Source organism: Pinus tabuliformis, chromosome J (genome assembly GCF_031772625.1).
Source record: "Pinus tabuliformis cultivar Carrire ecotype Pingquan chromosome J, CPIR1, whole genome shotgun sequence".
Lineage (NCBI taxonomy): Eukaryota > Viridiplantae > Streptophyta > Pinopsida > Pinales > Pinaceae > Pinus > Pinus tabuliformis.
The window spans coordinates 410,442,294-410,462,213 of record NC_142295.1 but is presented as its reverse complement, the minus strand read 5'-3'; the positions used below and the strand labels follow the sequence as shown (position 1 = coordinate 410,462,213).

General features: G+C 42.9%; 1 long non-coding RNA gene across 1 annotated transcript in view; it reads right to left on the bottom strand.

Moving 5' to 3' along the window:
• Window positions 1–19,920, bottom strand: part of LOC149227578 (uncharacterized) — an 85,173-nt gene that overhangs the window by 64,540 nt on the left and 713 nt on the right. The window lies entirely within an intron of this gene.

The following is a 19,920-nucleotide window of genomic DNA, read 5'->3' as shown; positions in this document are numbered from 1 at the left end:
ATTGAAAAATATGTATAGTCGAACCTAATGCCGAACCTCATTCGAACCTGATCGGAAAATTCGAATTCGAATCAAACTTAATCGTTGTCGAACTCGAATTCGAACTCGAACCGTGTGACATAGACTGGGTGTTCAATGGCTCATCACTCTAGGGAAGGTCACGACGGATTGGAAGACCCTAGAGATGGAGTGGGATGATGAGAAGACAGGGAGGCATGAGAAGATATGGGGACAACATACGTATCCGCCTCAGACTGTTTCGACTCATTGGATGGAGGTAGTCTTCTGGAAGGGAGACATAGAGTGGGCAGTAGAGCTGCGTGCATCGGAGGCAGGGACTACAGGGCAGACAGTGCACCCGGAGATACAGTCCATCCTTGACCGGTATGCCATAGTATTTGGGGAGATTCCGCCGGGTCAACCACCGGACCAGGGGTTTGAGCACACTATTGAGCTTGAGTAGGGCATACAGGTAGTGATTACTACCCCCTATAGGCATCCCAAGGCCTATCGGGATGAGATAGAGTGGGCCATTCAGGAGTTGCTGGCTCTTGGGCACATCCAACCGAGCACGAGTCCTTTTGCTTCTTTTGTCGTGTTGGTGAAGAAGAAGGACGGTACATTGAGGATGTGCATTGACTATAGGGCCCTGAACAAGAGGAGACTGAAGAACAGGTACCCCATACCCAGGATCAATGAGTTGATGGATGAGTTGAGAGGAGCAAAGTTCTTCTCAAAGATTGATTTCAGATCAGGGTACCATCAGATTCGTGTGAGGGAGTTGGACATTCCCAAGACCGCCTTCAGATGTCACTATGGGCACTTTGAGTTTTTGGTGATGCCCTTCGGGCTAACCAACGCCCCAGCTACATTCCAGTCTTGCATGAATCACATCTTCAGTAGTAACTTGAGGAAGTTTGTTTTGGTGTTCTTTGATGATATACTCATTTACAACAGGACGTGGGGGAGCATCTCCAGCATATTGAGACAGTATTACGCATCTTGGAGGAGCAGCAGTTCTCTGCCAAGCTCTCCAAATGTGAGTTCGGGTTGACGGAGATGTTATACTTGGGACACATCATTGGAGTGGACGAAGTGAGGGTCCACGAGGAGAAGATTAGGGCCATCAGAGATTGGCCAGAGCCGAGAAATGTGACGAAACTTCGAGGATTCTTTGGCATTTGCACTTACTACCGAAAGTTCATCAAAGGTTTCTCACAACTTGTTGCACCCTGACAGATTTGACGAGAAAGGGGGCATTCAGTTGGTTGAATACAGCACAACGAGCCTTTGACAGGCTCAAGGAGGTTATGAGCAGCTGCCCAGTGCTTGCATTGCCAGATTTTACGCAGCCATTTGTTTTGGAGTGTGATGCGTCGGGAGAGGGGATCGGCGCAGTTTTGATGAAGGGAGGTCACCTGTTATAGACATTTTTGTGCCTTACAACTTTAAGCATGAAATGTCCATAATCCAAGGGATCCAAAGTCCCTAAAAGTGTTGTTCCTAACCCTAAAGGAACAAGGTCAACCAATGACAACTTCTCCCAGAAGTTCTCCACCAAAAACTACTCAGAATCAGTCAAAACAAGATCATTTCAAGTGCTCCACTAGCTGCCTGCGTTGCATAGCACCCCAGTACACTAGCTAGGTGCATTGCAACGCACCTAAATGCACTACCAGGGTGCGCTGAGCAGGAAATGCCAAATGGCAATGACATTTCGCGAGGTGGACAGACAATGGAAGCTTCCAGAATCTTCCTCAATGACACTTGCCTCATTGAGTTCGACCAAGGATGAGTAAGAGGCTCTCAGCCTCCAAGTGGAAGCAAGAACTAACAGAGAGAAGCCACAAGTCAAAACATAAGCTGACTAATCCTCTCTGCTTACATCTATATATGGATCCCTCATCCCAGAGATCCAGAGGCTGGAATTTTGTACTTTGCAGAGAATTGCTGTTGGTTTTGAGATTGAGATTAGTGCATTGGGTGATTTATGCTTTGTTGGAGGTGAGGAAGGGATTCCTTTGCTGGGAGGTAGATGCTGGATCGGGACTCACTTGGTTGTATCTCCTCTTAGACTTTCTTATTATATCAATAAAACTATTTGAGTTTCTCCTACATGCTTGTGTATCAATGATGCTTTGTTATATTTGCATGTTTAGCTTAAATCTGATCCTAAGCTATTTATGAATGTAAATCTATGTCTTTGTGTAGTTTTCCTCTTCTGTGATCTTGCAGGAACTTGGTGAAGCTGGGAGAGTAAGGGAGCAGGTAGCGGGAAGAAAACAAAGAGGAGAGCGATTGGATCAACAAACTAGCGCAAGACACAGGTTAGTTACATCCTTCCTCTTCGTTTACATTTCATAAAGAAGAATACGAAAGTAGTTTTCCTTGTTTGTTGCTAAGGCACTGTCACACCTTAGAGTGGGATAGGGGCATTCTGAATAGATACTTTTCCCAACAACAAAATGGCGACTCCACTGGGGAAACGTGTCTAGTTGGTTTATTTGTGTTTCTATTGTTGTTCATCTCATAAACTTAGGAGTGGCGAATCGAACTGCATTTGCCATTTACAAATGCAAAGTAGAGATCTGCTGCTCTAGTCCATTCACTGGGCCTGTTTATGATCTGAACGGCTGATCCAAAAATGCTCTAATTGCCCTTTGTGATAGCTCTTAGTCCTCCTTTAAATCATCCCTCTGATTGTACCTTACTGATTGCTTTTATCCGGCCAAAAACCATAGATTAAACTGCAAACCGTGACCCAGAACCTAGAGAAAATTCTCGTTTCTGCTTCAGCGCAGGCTTTGTGAAGAGACTCTGCATTTCAACGCAGGTCCCGAGAGGGATACCTGCGTTGCAATTCAATTTTTCTGTGCAACAGGTGCGCTGATCAGCCATTGCCCTGTGCAGCTGAGGTTCTTTGCTTCATTTTGTTCAGTTTTATCTCTGATTTTTGCAGCCTATTATCAGTGTGTGTACCTATCTGAAAACCCCTTTTCTTTGCCTTAATTTCGCCTCAGTTGTATAAAGGAAACTGTATTTGTTTTTGTGTATTTGTTACATCATTTACAGTTTCCCATTCCAAAAGTAAACTAGTCATACTGTCGCCCTTAGATCTAAATCTGTCGTAAGTGTCGTTTTGATCTTAGGAGTAAGTTTGTTTGCTGTTGATAGTTGATTACGCTTTTACTTTTGCCTTTGGTTTGAATTTGTGAATTTCTAGTGTCGAAACAAGTGTTTACTTCAAAATCATAAAGTGTCGTAATCGTCTTTTTGATTTCGAAAAGAAACTTGTTTGTGTTTTTCACTTGAAATCGAATTCAAATTTGTACAACAACTTTCTTTTTAGGCATCAATATTAAGAAAGTGAAAAACAAATACATGCACAAGTGCATTTGCATTTTGACAGTTTGTATGGCTTGATTTAGGAAAAGTGCATTTACAGTGTGCTCTTTGCTCTTTGAGAAAAGATTGTGTCTTTCTTTTCCCCTTGTAGCTAGGATTTTCATTGTTGAAAAGAGATAAAAGCTTGCTTATCATCTTTAGACTGCATTTAGGAATTACATCTACATCTCGTGGTGATCCAAAAAGGCAAACTTCTAAGAAAGATCAACCTAAAATAAATTGAATGAACTTAACAACGCTTTGTAACTTAACGCACAACATAGAGGTCTAGGCTAGTGACGTGTTCCGGCATCGTAAAGCCTGGTAACTGTTGCCCTCACTGATGGTTGGGTGATTCCTCCACTGCGAGACGATAAGTTCCAGTACGGATTGAGCTCCCACGTACCGTCGAGTATATATTGGGAGACCCCTATAGGCATAAAACCTTTATCCATAGGAAGCCGTGTCGGCCGCCCTACTGATCGCAATGCACTGAACACAGCGTTCGGGAAGATTGACCGCCCGTACCCTAAAAAGTATTCTGCGGTTTTGCGATTGGTTTGGCACACCCTCTACCTAGATCTCCAGAGCAGTCCCTTTCGTTCCTTTTCAGACTCCTTAATGGAAAAGGTCGATCTGAGCACTTGTCACTTCAGGCTCATTAAAAATCGAAGGAGACTAGAGTCATCTTTTGTTTTTTCTCGACTCTTAAAAACTGAAAAAACAAGTTGTGTCCAAGCGTCGTTAAAATTTATTTTAAACGGAACATTCATACCCTTTTTCCTGCGTTGATCTTTAGGTTGAGAAAATGGAGCCTACCAACCAAGGAATTCCCCTTTGTGGAAATCCTAGTCCCTTCTCCTCTTGGGGAGATGTTGGTGCACCCCATATGGCCACATTGTCGCTTCCAGGACTGAAAATTGGCTTGCCAGTCTGGCTCTTCTCAACCAATGTCGTTCAGAACACCACTATTCCTGAACAGTCGAATCAGCAGTTAGACGAGTCCAGAATTTCCAACCAACCTTCTACTTCCTCTAATTCTTCCTCTCTTCCTTCCTCTTCGCTTGACGGGACTGGTAAAGCTAAAAACCAAGTTCCTAAGGAGAAGAAGGAAAAGAAGAAGAAAGAGAAAAAGAAGAAGGAGCCAAAGGCAAATAAGGGAAAACAAGTGTCGTCTAATGAAAATCCACACACAACACCGACCAGGCCTAAATCGCCATGTGTCATTTGTAGAGGAGACCACTTTCACAGAGATTGTCCTTGCATCCCTCGGATACTAAGGGACTGGTCTCCCCGTTTGCACGATCCGGTGTCGTCAACCTCTGATGGCCATGTTGAAAGCACACCGTCAACTAGCGAAAGTGAAGTCCCAGGACAAAAAGGGAAAGCTAGATTTCCTTGTAGACTGTGCGAAGGCGACCATGCCCTCCACCGTTGTCCCTTCTTAGACGAAGCTAAAAATGTTTTGGATGATCGTCCGGTTTCACCGTTACGACTCCCTCCTGGATATAAAAAACTCTTGCCGAGTCCTTCGTTAGTTGAGAATCCAGCTGGCCCGCTCAAGTGGTCAGCTGAAGCGCCTGTCATTGAAGATGAACCTATTGAATCCATACCCGACGAAAGTCAAAAGGTTGAGGTGGCAGTTGACCCGGTTTGCCTTCAGAGGTTTTATCTTCGAATGATACAGTCACTGAAAAGGATAAGGATGACACCGTCCAAATTCTCTTCATCAACACAGACTTCGACGAACACGGGGGCAATCCACCCATTCCTTTATTGCGAGAAGGAAGTTCGTCAGAGCCATACCCGGCCGTCTACTCAGTCCCACCTCCAAGCAACCTAGTTGTATCCTTCGACTGGAACCAACTAGGGAGATCCCGTTTGCCAGCAAGCATACCATTCTGAATTATCGTTCAAATATACAGAATGGTCATGGCTGGCACCATCATAGATGAAGGGCATCTGTGAGTATACTTTCCTCTATTGCTTGGAAAGCGCTTGGTTCGCCATCGCTTTTGCCTGAGATGAGAAATCTGACAGGCTTCGATAAAGGAACCAGTTGACCTTTAGGGATCCTCCCCAATGTGCCCATAACATTGAAATGGAAGACCGTTCAAATGAACGTGATGGTCGTTCAAGGACCCTTGGATTATAACCTACTCCTTGGACGAGACTATATTTATTGCATGGGAGCCATCGTCTCCTCACTCTTTAGAGTAATGTGTTTTCCGCACGAAGGAAGAGTGGTCAAGCTCATGGACCAGCTTTCATTTCCCGGATCACGCATCGAAAATAGTCATATACCATCCCTAAATGGTCTCTTCACGCAAGAAATGTCTCAAGTCCCAGTCCGTCCTCCCGATGAGCGCGAGTAATCTGGGAGGATATGACTGAAACCCAGGGGGAATGCGTCCTGGTCTGCTTCGGCAGGAAAACTTCGGGTATAGAGTAGGTTTCCGCGGGAGAATATGACTAGTCTGCACCCCGTCCGTGATTGGAAGAGGGGTTGTTCTAGAATAAGATTCTTTTGTCAAAGTTATGGGTTTGGCGCTCATTTTCACTCACCTTTGTCTATCTCGGTAGGCATTGCCGACGAAGTGTTTTGTTTGCACCGCGAATAGAACAATCTTTGGGTAACCTGTAAGAGGTAGTACCCTTCCTGATAAAACAAATGTTTTGTCAGCTCGAATAAAGGGTGACCCTTCCTGATAAAATGAAAGTTTTGTCAGCTCGAATAGAGGGAGATCTCGAAACTCTGTTTTATACCTGGGGGCATGCAAACCTTTTGGAGTGCAAGCAAGGGGCGGCTATTTATTTTTTAAATTTTTAGGTCCTCCCTTTAAACCTGTAGGCTAACCCTTTAAACTCGTAGGATTAGTCGTCACCAAGCTTGTATAAAGAAAGGATGTGGGGCAAAAATCTAAAAGTTGCCATTTTTATATGAGACATTCTTATCTTATGACTGGATTTATCGAGCAGTTTTAGCACATAGTTCATGCTCGTTAAAAAATAAACATAAGATCGAGCAGTTTTAGCACATAGTTCATGCTCGTTTAAAAATAAACATAAGACCGAGCAAGTGTTTCAATCCGCGTTTAAGCTCGTTAAAAAATGAACTACCCTCCGGTAAATAACCACCGTGAATGTAACATTATCAGCCATTAAAGCCTTGGTCGTGTTTGCACCATCACCTCCACTTTTCCATTGGCCGATCATTCACCTCCATTTGATTGTTTACCCATTTTGAGGAACAGCTACGAAGAGTGATTTCACTAGCCATCCTTGTGACACTGCCGTGATTGGAAAATTCCAACCCTTACCTGGAATCAGCTGCTACCCGTCTTATCACTCGTTCTTCAAAAGACGAGTCTTCTTTAAGCTCTTTTCATCTGACTCGTAAAATATGAAAAGATTGCCAAGTTTTGGCCTTCCAGCTCGTTAAAGCGACAGGAAGTGCTATCCCTCTAGATTTTAATCTTTTTGGACCTGAGGGATTATTGCACAAAAAGATCGAGCGCTTGTTTTGTTCGGCTTGTTAAAACTATCGAAAATTCATCCCTTCTGTATTGTTTTATACTTTTTCGGACTTAAGGGATTAGATGACGAAAAAAGAACTTTGGAGTTACCTTTACGTACCTTTTCAGACTCTCTAAAAATGAAAAGGACCGAGTTATCTTTGTCGTTAGACTCGTTAAAAAGATTAATAGCGACAAACTTGTCTTGAGGCGAGAACGAGTTTCACTATCGCTAGGCTCGTTAAAACATAGCGATGGGTTTGCCCGAAGGGAAAATTATAGAACAAGCATATGTTATCCTCCTCAAGCTTGACAACAATAAAGAGGTACTGGTCAGCAATGACTGGGGAAAAATGGGGAAGAAACTCAAATTGGTAGCAAGTTGCTCTTGAACATGACACTTCCACTTCGTGCCTGAGTCGGGTTGGGTTGTTTTATTCACCGATCACATCACCATGGTCTCGCCATACCATCCACTTTTGGGGTAAATGCTACCAATCCATCATACAAGTGTCACTGACATGTTCAAGAGACGTCATCCAGAGAAGTCACCCGTGTCCCATCCACTACCATACATTATGCTTCATTCTTTCATGACCGCCACCCTGAACCATATATCATCAGATCGTTTTCACCTCCATCAAAATCATTTTCTCCATTCTGTGTCATTGATGTGGGATACATCAAGGCCCTCCTTTGACGGATCACTTCTTGTCGACATTAGCTCATTATCCAAGAAGTTGATCTAGGAACACCCCTTCAGTACTTTGAAGCTTGCATGCCTCAATGGCAAGTTTCTCACTTCCGGCAACAGGTATACATCAATGACCTTCGACTGAAAGATTTTGCGTGGTGTTCGACGCCAAGTCCTTTATTCACACCACGTGAATTGTACTGCAGTACCTTGAGGGTCATTATCATTATCGGTGATTCCTCTTGCGCTTGTTAACAGTTTACATCATTGGCTGGTAATCAAGTGATGTCTTTCCATGTTCGACTTCAAAACATTTCTCACATGGTACTTAGAGTGAAGATCGGATGAGATTGAAGACCCCGGATCTAGTTTCATCCATCCGGGTTGCGATATATATTCAGGAAAGATAGAAACATTGACATGTACAGCATTGCAGCACAGATAATCATCCTACCAAAAGGATGATGATTTCATCAGAATCATCAGTCTACCATCAGATGATTGTCTGTCCTATGTACATAAAAATGAATTTATAAAGATGAGCATGGGAATGCCCGCCTCAGCTAGATCATGAAAATAGTATGAAAATGATGTATTGTATTGTATCTTATTACAGGTCTCCTCCCAGCATTGAAATAACTTCGGATCCTCCTAATAAAGCATTTCACCCGATAAATGACCTCATACTTTAGGGGGCAACTGTTATAGACATTTTTGTGCCTTACAACTTTAAGCATGAAATTTCCATAATCCAAGGGATCCAAAGTCCCTAAAAGTGTTGTTCCTACCCCTAAAGGAACAAGGTCAACCAATGACAACTTCTCCCAGAAGTTCTCCACCAAAAACTACTCAGAATCAGTCAAAACAGGATCATTTCAAGTGCTCCACTAGCTGCCTGCGTTGCATAGCACCCCAATACACTAGCTAGGTGCGTTGCAACGCACCTAAATGCACTACCAGGGTGCGCTGAGCGGGAAATTCCAAATGGCAGTGACATTCCGCGAGGTGGACAGACAATGGAAGCTTCCAGAATCTTCCTCAATGACACTTGCCTCATTGAGTTCGACCAAGGATGAGTAAGAGGCTCTCAGCCTCCAAGTGGAAGCAAGAACTGACAGAGAGAAGCCACAAGTCAAAACATAAGCTGACTCATCCTCTCTTCTTACATCTATATATGGATCCCTCATCCCAGAGATCCAGAGGTTGGAATTTTGTACTTTGCAGAGAATTGTTGTTGGTTTTGAGATTGAGATTAGTGCATTGGGTGATTTATGCTTTGTTGGAGGTGAGGAAGGGATTCCTTTGCTGGGAGGTAGATGCTGGATCAGGAATCACTAGGTTGTATCTCCTCTTAGACTTTCTTATTATATCAATAAAACTATTTGAGTTTCTCCTACATGCTTGTGTACCAATGATGTTTTGTTATATTTGCATGTTTAGCTTAAATCTGATCCTAAGCTATTTAAGAATGTAAATCTATGTCTTTGTGCAGTTTTCCTCTTCTGTGATCTTGCAGGAACTTGGTGACGCTGGGCGAGTAAGGGAGCAGGTAGCGGGAAGCAAACAAAGAGGAGAGCGATTGGATCAACAAACTAGCGCAAGACACAGGTTAGTTACATCATTCCTCTTCGTTTATATTTCATAAAGAAGAATACGAAAGTAGTTTTCCTTGTTTGTTGCTAAGGCACTGTCACACCTTAGAGTGGGATAGGGGCGTTCTGAATAGATAATTTTCCCAACAACATCACCCTATAGCCTTTGAGAGCCAGAAGCTCCTTCCGCACAAGAGGTTGTATTCTATATACGACAAGGAGACGCTGGCCATCATGCATGCATTGGCTAAGTACCGACAGTATTTGGTGGGGAACAGGTTCAGGGTGAGGACTGATCACAATAGCCTCAAGTTCTTTTTGGAGCAGAAGCAGTTGCAGGAGAGGCAGCAGAAGTGGATCAGTAAGATCCAAGCATATGACTTTGACATTGAGTATGTCAAGGGTAAGAACAACGTGATAGCAGATGCCCTTTCACGTAGACCAGCCACGTTGTCTCTTATGAGCTTGGATACAGACTGGAGGGCTTGACTCTTAGTAGAGTAATCCAAGGACAGGTTTTCATGTGAGATTCTGGACAGGCAGGTGGCAGATGACAGGTTCAGGGTGATCGATGAGATCATCTATTACAGGGATCAGATCTTCTTGACTGAGGGGTCTCAGCTCAAGAAGAAGATACGTCAGGCATCACATGATTCACCATTGGTAGGCCATCAGGGGTTTACCAAAACCTACAGGGCCATTAGAGAGAGGTTCTCCTGGAAGGGCCTCAAGGAGGACGTACTTCGGCATATCAGGGAGTGCGATGTTTGCCAAAGGAACAAGTGAGAGATGAGCCATCCTGCAGGTTTATTGCAGTCGCTACCCATTCCGAAGGGGAAATGGGAGAGCATTTCGATGGACTTCATCACACGATTGCCCATGGTACAGGGCAAGGATTGTATCTTTGTCCTCGTTGACCAATTGACAAAGTACGCACATTTCTTTGCCATATCCGCACACTACACAGCAGCACAAGTGGCCGAGCTATTCTTCAAGGAGATCTTCAGGCTACATGGTCTTCCTAAGACCATCGTCAGTGACAGGGACACCCGTTTCATGGGCGGGTTTTGGCAGGAGCTTTTCCGGTTGGTGGGGACGGAGTTGACTCCGAGTACCAGTTATCACACACAGACGGATGGGCAGATAGAGATAGTTAACAAGTGGGCAGAGGGCTGCTTGCGTAACTATGTCAGTGGGCAGCAGCGAGCATGGCTGAAGTGGCTGCATCTAGGGGAGTATTGCTACAATACTTCACATCACATATCCATTGGTATGTCACCATTCTATGCCTTATATGGGTATCATCCTTTATCTTTTGTTGACGTGATGTTTGGTGACAACAGGGCTCCTAGAACCAAGATTTGGATCTAAGAGAATCAATATATCCTTCGAGCTCTCAAGGATAACATGGCTACAGCACAGAACTAGCAGAAGTTGTATGCCGATAGGGGTCGGGTAGAGAGGGAGTTCGAGGTGGGGAACATGGTCTACCTACGATTACAGCCATACCGACAGTCGTCACTGAAGCACAAAGGGGCTGAAAAGCTCAAGCCCTATTTTTATGGGCCATATAGGGTGATATGCAGGATTGGACAGGTTGCATATGAGTTGGAGCTGCCCCAAGGTAGCAAGATTCATAACATTTTTCATGTATCATGCCTGAAAAAGGCATTGGGGCAGTAGGTAACAGTGACAGATGAGCTACCACCTATGGATGATGAGGGGCATTTGGTATTGCAGCCGGAGGCTATCATTGATACCAAGGAGAGGCAGCTGCAAAGCAGAACGGTCCGGGAATTCTTGGTGAGGTGGAAGAATTTTCCAAATGAGGATGCCACTTGGGAGAATGAGAAGATCTTATAGCATCCATCACTTCAGTTGCTTGAGGACAAACAACATTTTGCCGAGGGAGACTGTAATATTCCTAATTAGCCCCAGCTAATTGGAATATTTGATTTTGCCAAATTTTTCCTTCTATAGTTATTTTGTAAATAATAAAAAGTGAGAAAGGGGGACATAACTCAATTTTAGAATAAAAATCACTTCCTAGTAGCACAAAATTGTGACTTAAAGGGAGAGCCAAGGGGGCCAAAAGGGGGATGCAGAAATGGAGCCCACACAGACACATGGAGGGACTGCGCAGGAAGGGAGGAACACGTGGCAAAAAGGGAATCACGGAGAAGGTGAGCATTGGGATTGAGAGAGGCCGAAGCTATAAAAGAGAGAGGAGCCCCCTCATTTTGATCATTTGGTTATGTGCATTTTTGATAGTCGTTTTGGCTTAGAGCACGCTGGCTGTTTAGCTAGTCTACAACACTGTTTAGTGCATTGAGTGTCTCCATTTGGAGATCTCACCCTTAGCCCCGGGGGACTTTGAGTGCCTGCTTGGGCAAGGTATTTTCGTTGGCATTTCAACAACAGTATCTTCAGCATTTCAGCAGTGGTTTTATCAGTGTTCTGGAGGACTGCGCAGCACTGGGAGAGGGACGCAGTTCTTTTTGGGAACAGTCTAGATTGAGGGTTTGTGGAGGATTTGAGCCGAGGGATTAAGCAAGAGATCAGATCTTGCGCATTGGAGGAGTTTGGCAGAGTTCTGGGCTGAGTTTCGAAGGGTTCTATTCAGTGGCAGCGCAGAGCAGTGAGGAACTGCGCAGAACCCCAAGAGGGTGATTTTCGGGGGTCAGCCATTCCAGGAAAGCTTTCTGGGTTTTTCTGGGTTTCTTGAGTAGAGTCCGATTCCAAAGTTTCAACTTTTTCTGGGGAGGGGAGTAGTCCCAAATCCTCGTTTGATTTCTAGCAGCAACAGCAGCGCAACAGTTTTCCCAGCAGCTTGGACGTAGATCAGAGGGGCCATTCCTTTGATATTCTGAGTGTATTTCTTCACTTACCTTGTGCAAGTAGAGGTGCCATCTTCCTGATCACCACCTGTACTCATTTTATTGCTCATTATAATAAAATGGCTTAGAATTCTCTCTGCATTTCTTGTGTATCTGTTTATGGTTTATTTGATATATATAGTATCATTGTTACTTGTATCTCTATGAGCATTCTCGGCTATTATACCACTTCTATGTTTCTATCATACTCTTAGACAGAGTCTGGAAAGGGCCAGGTAGCCTCCAGATCTCGTCCTCTTTTTAGAGGCGACATATCTGGTAAATGCCCTCCCAGTCCATCTCTGGTTGGAGTTTGATTGTGTTTGAGGTATATTCCTAATAAGGAATATTACACTTTCCACCAAATTTCATGGCTAGAGCACATCTGATGCTACCACAAATCAACAATTTGTTTAGGTTTCAGTGTGATTGCTTCAATATCTGTTGTAGCACACAGTGAATAAATTGTTAAGATTTCACAATTAGTAGAATTATTTCTAGTTGCTGCAATAGGATTCGGGTCATCAAATTTTCACATGGTATCAGAGAGAAAATGATCAGTCGAAGAGCTCAATAGTGAAGGAAGAGGGAGTTTCGTTGTTCATTGAGGAGCAGCAGGTCGAAACCCCAAAGGCAGCGCAGTCACCTTGCCCAAGAGGTCGAATTCTTGAGGAGAAATCGATTTTTGTGAGAGAGGGACAGAAAATTTGATCTCTCCAAATCGAGGATTTACAAAGGAAAAGGGAGCAACAAATATTTTTCGTAGAGCGGATCTCTAGCTGGACGCAGAAGTTTTGCAGTAGTTGCTAGAGAAGAACTAGTGTCGGGAGGAAGAAGAGCACACTGAGAGGAAAAATTTTCCTCAGGGAAATTCTAGTCTCAAGAAGTTTGAATTTCCTTGTAGATCAATCGTTGTGAGCTTTTTTTTCACTCTAGAAGGGAGTGCGAATAGCCTAGCAGGAGTTGAGTAGAAGGGAAGAAGAGATTTTTGACATCATCTGAGATGGCCACTGCCGGACTACGAGATCAGGACAGGTTGGACGATGCTTCCAACTATGTTATCTAGAAGGTAAGGATGTCCTTCCTTCTAGATGAATATGGCCTGGAGAAATATATTGATGCAGTGGTAGCTATCCCCACATATGCAGATCAACTGAAGGAGTGTAGAAAGGAGATGGTGTGGGCGAAGAGGTTGATCCTTTATGGTGTTCGGGATCACATCGTTTCACACATAGCTAGCAAAGGGACTGCCAGAGAAATGTGGGAGACTCTCACCATGCTATACAAGGGCACTTCCGAGCAGTGGAAGATGTACTTGGAAGAGAAGTTGAGGCTCATCCGGATGCAAAAGGGGGAAAGCATAGACCCCTTCCACACCAGGATTCACGAGGTCCGAGACCAGTTGCTAGTTGTTGGGGCAATGCCTCAACCCACAGAGCTAGTGTGATTGGCACTAAATAGTGTCTCCGAGGAGTGGCAAGTGTTTGTCCAAAATATTTTGGGCAGAGATACCTTGCCAAGTTGGGACAAGATGTGGGCTGATTTGTAACAGAAGGAGTTGAGATGGTCTCTATTGAAGAACTCCATCAGTGGAAGCAACAGTGGGTCGAAGCAGGTGAAGGAGGAGGAAAATGTGGCCCTTGCATCAAAGGGTCCTAGTCAGGGACAAAGGGAGCCGCGAAAGAAGAAGAAGGACCTACCAAAGGTCAAGTGCTTTAGATGTGGTGAACTTGGTCACTATAGCACCCAACATCCTCTTAGGAAAAGGGATAAGGAGGAGATGCAGGACCAGCAGGCAGCATCAGCAGAGATCAAAACGATTTCCTCTGGGCTGGAGGAAGACTTCGCCATGTTTGCTGACATACCCTCAAGAGTAAAATGGAGCGACTTGGTGTTGTAGCGTCAGAGTGCTACAGATGGGCAAGATACTTGAGGAGATCCACCTCTTGAATCAGTTCCTTGCTACAGGGGTCCACAATATTTTAGTAGAAGGATGGATCAGTTACAGCAGATGCAGTTAGATGCTAGAGTGATAGATGCAGAGTCTAGTTGCAGTCAGATCCTGGGGAGCATAGTGTAGATGGCACAGTTTAGAGTCAGCAACAACACAAATGCTTCAGTGATAGTGCAGATACTATCAGCAGTTAGAGACTCAGGTGACAAATGCATCATATTGATCACAGTTTATTCAGTATTTAGGATGCTTTTCAGTTGCAGATGTTGTAGTTGCAGCAGTAGTAGATAGAGAGGGAGTTGCAGTGCAGATGCAGTGTTGGTAGTGGTTTAGCAGAGTCAGTAGCAGTTTAGCTGAGTCAGCAGCCAGACATCAAGAACGTAACAGGAGATGATGCAGAGACGGGGTGTTACTGCAGGAGGTAGCAACAAATTCAACACATATCAGAGTTGCATAGTGATTGGTCGACAACAGCAGCCAGACATTAGCAACATAATAGGAGATGATGCAAAGACAAGGTGTTACTACAGGAGGTAGCAACACTAGAACACATTTGTCACTAAGCAGGAGTGTTATTTTTTGTAGAATCGGATGTGTTCTAGCCTTGAAATTTGTGGAGACCCTAGAATACATGAGATCTCCAAAACCCAGAAATAGTTTCTAGAAATTCCACCTAGAAATGACTTAATTAGATTATTAGTCGTTTTTAAAATATTTCCTAAGTCTAAACTTAGGGAATATGACTAATTAATCAGAATTAATTAATTTATGGTGTGAATGTTATAGAAACTCACATGGATCGACTTCAAGTTAATCATGACCATCGATTAAGATCTAATCTTGGTCGTTGAAGTCTCAACAAAGGATTATAAGAAGAAGTCAATGTGACTTGGAGAAATTAATTGTGCAGTTCGATTTCCTGAGTAGCAGCATTTAGTTGCCAGAAAGAGAGCCAGAGAAATCGAAGCAGTGAGAAGAGCAGGGACAGTGAAGCTGGAGGAATATTTCCTGATCCGATGAGTGCATTTGCAGAGACGCAGAGAAGCCACATAGAGGCTGATGAAGGGCAGCGCGGTAGCCTCTAGAGGCAAAGTCGAATTGCTGGGGAGAAGCAGGATTTCAGTGCCAAAAGATGGAAAAAGGTTCCAGAGGCCGGGAGAGACGTTTTCCTAGATAGCAGCTAGTCAGATGTCTTGAGGATAAGTTGTTCCAAGCTGAGAGTAGCAGCAACTATGCTAGGGTGACGCAGTGACTGCGCATTGGCAGCTTGGACAACTCAATTTTAGTTGAGGTCAGTACCGGAATTTGCCTTTGGAGTGGGAAATTGCTCCTCACTAGATTTTCTTGCCAATATTTCTCTATATGATTTCCAATTTCGGCATCCAGTTGTGCTCATATTATTTCACTGCTACATAATAATAAAACCCTCAACTGCTGCATCGACTTTCTCAAGTTGGGTTTTTCCGAAGACATTGGTCCAAAAATAACTGTGTTATTTTATGTGTGTGTGCTAGTATTTCTTCCAATGTTTATTTCTTCTGCAGTTTATTTGTGTAGGTGGCAGTGTGATTGATTTAGTATTTTTTTGTAGCACAATAAATAAATTGTTAAGGATTAATTTAACAATTAGGAGAATTATTTCCAGTTGCTGCAATAGGATTCGGGTCATTGAATTTTCACACCACGGTCTAGTCTCCCACTACAGAGGGTGGGCTTACATCACCATCCTAGCCCTTATAGATGGTCTACAGGCATTTTTGATTCACTTGGAGACCCATAAGGATGTCTTTGTGCCCCCACACCCACTTGAGAGCACCACAGGTTCTTGCTTGGAAAACAAGTGGTCAACCCCTTGTCCACTATGTTGGGAGTCAATTTCTACAGCGTGGCACCCCTTGGACTTCATTAGGCCTCCTCAAAGGCGCAAAGAATCACTTTATTGATCATTTGGCCCTCTTGAGAGGCTTATTCTTGTATTATTGAGCTATTTGGTGGGATTGTCACCAAAAGTATTGTTATTATGCACATTATTTTATTTTAGGGGCTGAATTAGGCTATTTTAGCTAAATCGAATACATTAAAGAGTGAATAAATAGAAGTTAGATGATTCATTTTGATTATGATCACCAGGATTGAGTTATCTTCTCTTGTGAGATTTCTGCTATGCTTCTTGGAGGACGAGTTTAGATGAATGGATGAATTTTGATGTTTGGATCTCTTTCATTTTGTATTGGAGCTTCATTATTGGCATGTGTTGATCATTGGATATACTCTTTCTTACATGTAAGTACTCTTTAAATGTTATACTTGTTATTTTCTCGTCACATGCATGTTGCTGGGATTTCGCTATACTAGGCTGAAATTTAATGCTTTTCTAATGTGAAAATGTGGAAATTTGATCTTTTATAGCATTGCATCATGTCATGGACCATGTACGAATGAGTGAATATTCCTAGAGATATTTTGTATCAAAATTGTATCTTGATAAGTCATCAAACATTGCAAATCGAAGTATAAATAACTTCAGTTATTCTCATGCCCTACTGCCATGCTAAGTTGTTTCTAAGGCCTCCTTGACTAAGTGAATTCATTCCAAATGTCAAAATATCCTTGATTCCATCTATCCCAAAGGACAAGGCACTAATACTCCATAGGTGATCACTCAAAAGCATATTTTTCCTCACCTCTCTCGCTTTCTTTCTAGGCCTAGCCTCCGTAGGTGACCTAGGGCATCAATTTTCTCATGATTCATCCTTCAAAAAAGTTTGATGTCTTTCCCACTACTATGTTTTTGTGTCTTCTAGAGGCCCTCCAAATTTGAAGCACTTTCGATAGTGGGATCTTGAGATATTTCAAGCCCTAGCTCCGAGATAGATTCTTGCCCTTGGTTTCCCTTGGCTAGTAACTTCATTGGAATCATTGCATCAAATTTACCGAAAATTCCCCCTTTGATCCCCTTCTCCCCCTCAATGAGATCAAGCACACCCTTGGTTGATTAATTCCATTCCCTTAACCTAATTTTGGGTCCACTTGGTCCTGTGTGGTCCCACAACTTATTGAAGCTAATTTCACTAAGACTGTTTGAAAACTATGTTTCCACACGGATTTCTAGGAATAGGGATCTCCTTTACAAGCCTCATCCTCAAACCCTAGCCCTCCTTAGAGAGACTTGGACCTTGCTTCTCAAGCAAGAAAACCATACAATTGAGTCTCCCTTGTGAATAGACCTTAGGAATCACTCCTTATCCTTTCATTGAGTCATTTATCTAGTGATTCCCTTTATATCGAGTCTCCTCTCAACGCTGAAAGTCCGTAAAGAGCAGGGATCCTTAGCTGAGGTGACAGTGGGCTATCGCTCCATTGTTTCCTTGGACACATTAGTTCCCCTTTTAGGATCCCCTCCTAGGACACCTACTAGTTTGAGTAGTAACAAGAAAAAAGAAACTACAAACGAATCTCCACGATTGAACAAGTATTTGATGTAAGGGAAGTATGAGTACTTCCGAGACAAGCTTGGGCTTCTGGATTTCTCCTCCCAGGTTGAGAGGGAGTGAGGTTGGACACCTAGTTCTCCTTATGTCATGTACTATGACTAGGAGGAACAGCCGCAAGTCAAGTATATGGACATGGATAAGGAGAATGGTGGATTGGATAAGCATCTTGGACAAGCATCCTTGAATCATGTACTGTGGCCAATTAGGATTAACACCCTAAGTCAAGTGCATGGACTTGTTTAAAGAATGGTTCGTTGGACTGAAATTTCCTTCTAGGAAATGCTCCTGTGGGGGGCATACTCCGCTGAACCTAGGTGGAGTATGTGCCTCAGAGAGGTAGTATGGTGTCCTATTGAACGCCTCCCAACATTGTGCTCTAATCTAGTGGAGAGATAGAGCTTACTTGTCAAGGCCTTGATAATTTGACAATGTTGGTTATGATGATGTTATCATCAATGATGCTTATCAATCTAGATTCTTTCTTATAAAAGTCTTCAACTTGAGAATATCTCAATGATTCATTATGAATACCTTCCTAGTTAAGAGGGAGTGTTGGAATTGTAACTAGGATTAGTCAACATAATTGTCATTGTATCAATTTTATATAAAAACAAAAGAAGAAAAAAATTATTATTTTCTAGCATGTTCTTCATGTTTTATTTTTGTTCAAAAGAAAATGTAAAAGGGCATGTTCTTCGTGACCCTTCTAAAATAAGTAAAATTGAATTTTTGACAGTGTCATTTGTCCATCCATGTTGCCAAGTCAGCCCTCCAAGGAACAAGTCAGCTTTACTCTTAGAGGCACCTTTCCGAACATGGAAACAAGTATATATTGGCATCTATTCTCCATCGTTTGGAAAGCAACTCAGTGCTCCTCTATGGAAAAAGTAATTTGGATCTCTGAGGAACTAACCTATGGAATGTGAGCTATCTATGGAAAACTATCTCTGAATTATGTGAATACTCTGTGACAATCTATCCCTGTAATATGAGAGCTCTCTGTGGCACTATCTCTCCAAAGAATGTGAGCTCCCTGTGACACCTTTGTTTGTGGTTATGCGAGCTCCCTGTAGTACTTATCCTTCTATATATGCGAGGAACTTATGGACTGAAGCTGATTTGAGGACAGAGAAGTGGTTTCTTGTGAACAGTGTTGTGAACAATTGGAGGGATGACTTGGCACTTGGATCATTGGTTAGTTTGACTTGGATTTCTCTTGTTGATGAAGGATTCTATAAGGAAAGGATTGATGGGTTTTCCCTAGCCTCTAGCCTAACTTCTAGTGTCTTTTGTATCTTGTGCACTGTGATCTTTATTTATCTTGTTAAATTGATAATTTCTTGATGAATAACAAAGAACTAAAAGGGAACATTAAATATTTTCAGAAGTAATTATCATGAACAAAAATTCATGCTTGCAATTTAATTTCCAACACTTCTTTGCCTCAAAACATCTAACATGATGCCTCGGGAGACACAAATGTATTGGGAACTATGAGACTATTAGGATGCAAAGCCAACGTCAAAATAGAGTGCAAAATACATAAGACACATGGCACATGTGGGGTGCGGGGGTGCACCGGGATTAGAAGGGATAATGTGGAGATCACCCTTGCAGGGATTTATTAATGCAAGTTCTCCCTTAAACCATGAATCTTAGTAATTCCTACTCCATGATACTTGCACACCATCCCGAGGTATAAGAATACCCATCAAGGTAGGGAGTTACCACCCACCTTGGGGAGATCAGCAATGCCACAGAGGCAGACATATCATGAAAAAAATAATACTGGAAGCAGTGATGGTCGTCCACACCAACATGGATCTAAGAGTCACTGTCACAAGATAACACACACCCACATGGCTTTACAAGGCTATAAGGCACATCCTTTGGACTTATATGGCGTGGCCAAAAAATTCTAGAGTACCCCTACTAAAAGAGTGGTAACACACCCCCAACCCCAAAAAATATAAATTTGAAGAGAGAGTGAGAGAGGGTGAGAGAAACCTCTACTGGAAATTTGTAGGGAGGGCACCCTGCCTCCTCTGAGGATTGTCCAATCTAGACATTCTCCTATGGATATATATTTTTTAAACCATGGTGAATCAGTAACTCGTTGGAGACATTCTCCTATGGACATTACTAGATCCTGTATTGGCCCCATTAGGGTAGTGGATGAGGACACTTTCATTCCCATTATTTCCACTTCAAATGTTGCTATAAACAAGAGACGATTTTGATTCCGTCTCCATTCCCAGCTTTGGTCTTCATCATTCCTAGAAGGAAATTTGTACATTTTCTTTAATCTTATAGTTTGGGTTTACCCCCTCTCACTATGTTTACATTGTTTGCTTTGTTCACATTGTTATAGTTTGGGTTTACCCCCTCTCACTATGTTTACATTGTTTGCT